This window comes from Limulus polyphemus, unplaced genomic scaffold (assembly GCF_000517525.1).
Source record: "Limulus polyphemus unplaced genomic scaffold, Limulus_polyphemus-2.1.2 Scaffold7228, whole genome shotgun sequence".
Classification (NCBI taxonomy): Eukaryota; Metazoa; Arthropoda; class Merostomata; order Xiphosura; family Limulidae; genus Limulus; species Limulus polyphemus.
In genome coordinates this window covers 18998-23886 of record NW_013672838.1, presented here as the reverse complement: position 1 = coordinate 23886, position 4889 = coordinate 18998, and the positions used below count along the sequence as shown (strand labels likewise).

Sequence of the window (4889 nt, the reverse complement as noted above, 5' to 3'; positions counted from 1 at the left end):
CGAAATTCCAAAACAAACAAACAAACAAACAAAATCTATATCAAATATAGGCCGTACTTAATAAAGGTTAGGCTTAAGAAAAGTGAACTTATAGGTTTCGGTGTCTGCAATTAGAATTATTTTGTATTATTCTAGAAACCCTGTATTTAAAGAAGTACTGTTGCAATGAATATACTAATTTGACCGCGAATGTTTTCGGATCTCTGTTAGTTGTTAATAAATTATCACGATAATGACTATCGCCAACGCGCTGTTCGCATTGTTCGCGAGGTTCTCAGGGAACCATAACTTAAAAAATTCTCGTTACGATCCTTGCTCTAAATATTGAAGATTCATTTCGAAATGTCTCTTGCTTTTTTATTTATTTTTTGTTATATCCTAAGAAAAACTTTATACTGTATTGTTTGATTACTTGGTGTATATTTTTAACGGACAAAAGTTATACTGAACTGAAATGAATTGTCCAGCTTTTGTTTTATCAGTGATTTTACAGCTGTATTTTTTTACCATACAACTAATGTCAATACAGAAATAATTCAAGAAGCAGCTTTACTTAATATTTCGAATTAAGAGAACAATTGAAAAAAAACCTTGTAGAAGAATACATTTTTTAAATCCGACTTTCTATTTTAAATCAACTAATAATTTGAATATGAAGTAGTATGAAATAAAAAGGTTATTATATTTAATTTGGTAGAATTTTCCAGATTAAAAAACAACAACATCATAACCTTGGTATTTTGGTCAGTGACTGCAAGACTTTAACTATCCTGTTGCAGCTTTGAGCTACTGACCAATGAGAAGGCAACGTGATAGCAACACTCGCTTTCACAAGATCTTTATCCGGCTTTGAATCAAAAACCAGCGACCAAGCGACTAGAACCTTGGACCTTTGGATTCACAATTCGATATGCTAACCATCAGATCTCGCTCGGTTTTACGTGCGAAATTTTTTCTGTGCAGTTTGTGATAGATGATAAGTGATATAGTCCTTTTTTCACACACGTTTTATTGCTAATATTCAGAAAGTGTTAAAAGTTATACAATAATACTGGTGAAGCTAATTATAATTGCAATTGTTATGCGCAATACATAAACTATATAAAAACACATTTAAACTTAGACTTACTATTATTTTAGACTAATTTTACGAATCTTTTAATATGCTTATTACATATCGTTTTGAAACAGCAGTGTACTTTATTGTCTACTCTTACAGAGTAAATTAGATTTTTCAAAACATCCATTGTCCACGAAGTTAAAAAGCTAGTTAACTACAGAATTGTTTCTAATTGTTGATCGTTTTTTTGATGAAAGTTAATAATCCCTACACATAATATAAGCACAGTACTTGTATAATAAATCTACAAATACTGTGCTAATAGCACGTTGGTCTAAATAATCCAAGTTACATTTAAATGGTGAAATCCATTTAAACTATGATACTTAGAAAAACATGGGAAACTATTAACTCCTCCTGCTGGCATCAATTTCACAGTCTGCAGAATTTCTTGCTTGTTATCTTCACATTAACACATTAGTTTGCAATGAAAGCCAGAACTGCCACAAAAACATCTGCTGATAACTGCAGTTCAATTATAAAACAAAATAAAGAAGCTACATAGTTAGTAATATAACTAAATTATAAATGTTATGAATGAACTAAAGTCCCGACAATCAACACGGGAAGAGAAATTTATTGTTGAAAAATTATAAAATAGGCTTAACCAAGGTATGTATTTCATAATTGGTAAACAACCTTGATTTCCACAACGCTGTATTCATCCATTGTACTGAGAAATAAATTGTTCTGCTTGTCTCTGTGTAATCAAACCTAGAGAACATAAAAAAAAAATAGATAATCAATTCGTCCTTCATATGCAAACATATATTTCATTTGAATACAAGAGAATGTTCTGTTTATATAATACATTATCACTGTCTGAAGGTTAAGAATCATATAATATAATACATTATCACTGTCTGAAGGTTAAGAATCATATAATATAATACATTATCACTGTCTGAAGGTTAAGAATCATATAATATAATACATATAATACATCACCACTTTCTAAAGGTTAAGAATCATATAATATAATACATTAATAATAATACGTATAATACATTATCACTGTCTAAAGGTTAATGGTCAGATCATTAGTAGTTAACAAACAGTTTGTTTCTTAACTTTTGTACACCAGTGTATTATCACATTTTAGTAAATACTTTGAAACTTACGATACCGAGAACTTCCGCAAATACAACCAGACAACCGTGGCCATTAGTAAAATGAAGAGTATTCACTCCCCACAGCTTACTAGGATTAAGAATTCATGAAATGTTTAACAGCTCCCCACAGCTTACTGGGATTAAGCATTCGTGAAATGTTTAACAGCTCCCCACAGCTTACTAGGATTAAGAATTCATGAAATGTTTAACAGCTCCCCACAGCTTACTAGGATTAAGAATTCATGAAATGTTTAACAGCTCCCCACAGCTTACTGGGATTAAGCATTCGTGAAATGTTTAACAGCTCCCCACAGCTTACTAGGATTAAGCATTCGTGAAATGTTCAACAGCAAGATCTACCCATAGAATATATAATTATAAAGGAAGGAAGTGAACAACTGTGGAATTTAACACTAAACGAAATGATTCGTTCTAAGTGTACTTATTAGGTCTTGAAGGATCCAGTCAATGGTAAGAAGTTTACGTTTACGTTTTCACAGAAACTTTTGACTTTCAGATCAATATCTCACACCAGAAAATTTTAACAGTCTAGTCAGTTATCAGAGACACATCTTAACCTTACTGTATCTTAAAAAGTCTTCTGAGATGAAGAGGAAGATACTTTCAGAAAGTAAAGTTTGGAGAATGTGTTAATATTTTGTATCCATATTATATGAGGTGAAACGAGGATCCGAACCCGCAACCCGTAGATTGCGAGTCGAGCGCCCTAACAGTTAATGTATTTTGTAGAAATTATGGTTCACCTCTCCCCCACTTGGCGCCACTACATATAAACATATTGCCAATTGAGATGAGAGAAAACAAACTTGGAACAGTGATGTACAAGAATGTTTTTGTTTTTTTATGTGAAGAAGACATTATTTTATTTGTTTCAAAAAAAGAACAAATGTTTATTCTCCTACAGCTACCAAAAGCAGTAGGTCTGGCGCTGTAGAACATTCTGTTCGGAACTTTGTTGGCCAGGCCAAATCATCAGGTAAAGTACTTTATTATACAGTTCTATAAGATAATTGGTTTATAGCCACTAATTTATTACAAAAACATGCTCGCCCTTTCAGCCGTGCGGGCGTTATTATGTGACGGTGAATCCCACTATTCGTTGGTAAAAGAGTTGGCAGTGATGATGACTAGTTGCATTCCCTCTAGTCTTACACTGCTAAATTAGGGATGGCTAGCGCAGATAGCCCTCGTGTAGCTTTGCGCGAAATTCAAAAACAAACAAACCAACAAAACAAACATTAACTGTTGATGATGTAGCATGTTTCGAGCTCATACATACATTGTAATAACTATGTAAGAGCCAGAGGGTTATGAGGAACAAAAAATGTAAAGCAATAGCAACCTCTTAAAAAATGTCTCTTGAGTGTTTATGTATGCTATATGCTCTTGGAACTCGAAACGAGCAAGTATAAATGCAGTTTTTCTCGACGTTCTCCATATTTGTCTGCTGGGTTTCCTTAGATGTGAAGACGTATTCTAGAACGTCAAAGACTGGCGTAGAGCATAACTGTCAAATGATGTATTTTTTGTTTACTTTTTAGAGTAAAGTTATACAATAGCTTGTATGTAATCTGTTGACCGCGATGAATCAAACTTCGGATTTTAGTATCCGTAAATTTACCACTGACTCACCGGGGATCTATGTAGTAAGCACGAAGCAAAGAGTTTAGTTCCAGATATTCATAGCTCCTAAGTCAGCATTGATGCGATCTTGACTTTGAGTTACAGTATTTATCTATAGTGTTCACCATTTCATTAGCATGTTTATAAAGTAGTTAATTAATCTATGACGCTGTTTATTAGTTCGGTTACAAGTAGCTAAGTATGTGTTTTTAAAGAGTCATGACTCTACGTCGTATATATATTCATCTTCAAATTACCGACTAGTGTTCTTATCGCTCAATAGGTTTTGCTGAAAGCACTATCAAAACGTTACATAACGATATCGTTAATTTTATACAACAGGTACTGAGTAAATGAAAACGTTTTTTGCACCTTAGCTAAATTCTCTTAACCAACAATCTATACATAATAACAAAAGGGAGTGGTTTTATTGTATCTTAATAGAATGATTTTATATACTGACGTATATGAAAAAATAGCAGACAGTCAGCTGCGTTATGTTACTAAAGGTTTCACACCTACAAATGTAGAAAAACCATGGATAGTTTCTCTGACAGACAATAACCAAACGTTAAGAAATAATCAAAGATTCTACACTTGTGTATCCCACAGAAACCTTATACATTGTAATAAATGTTTGTGTGCGTGTGTAAAACGAATACCGCTGTCCCATTTAGGAACTGTAATAGATGTAACCATCAATATATTGAATAAACCACAGTGATAATAAAACAATAAATCATAGGTATATGTATATTTAACTCCGTATATTGCATCGTTTTAAGTGATATTCTCAGCTGGTTTCTAATGGAACAAAACACAGGTACTGATGTGGAAAGAGATATCAGCCACCTTGTGTACATAATGTTAACTGTTGTTGTCGAACAATGGCAGATAAATGCCATTACGTTTATGTGTAGTGAGAAATATTCTCAAAGATTCGTTATAAACATTTATAACTGAAATATTCAGAACTTTTAGTTCGCTGTTGTATACTTTTACGTGACAACCTA

The 4889-nt window shown here is 32.7% G+C and overlaps 1 long non-coding RNA gene across 1 annotated transcript in view; it reads right to left on the bottom strand.

Moving 5' to 3' along the window:
• LOC111089736 overlaps positions 1–4889 on the bottom strand; it is a 17552-nt gene that overhangs the window by 8399 nt on the left and 4264 nt on the right. The window contains exon 4 of the long non-coding RNA XR_002613947.1: positions 2064–2074. This is a non-coding gene — a long non-coding RNA (uncharacterized LOC111089736). The remainder of the gene's footprint in view (positions 1–2063; positions 2075–4889) is intronic.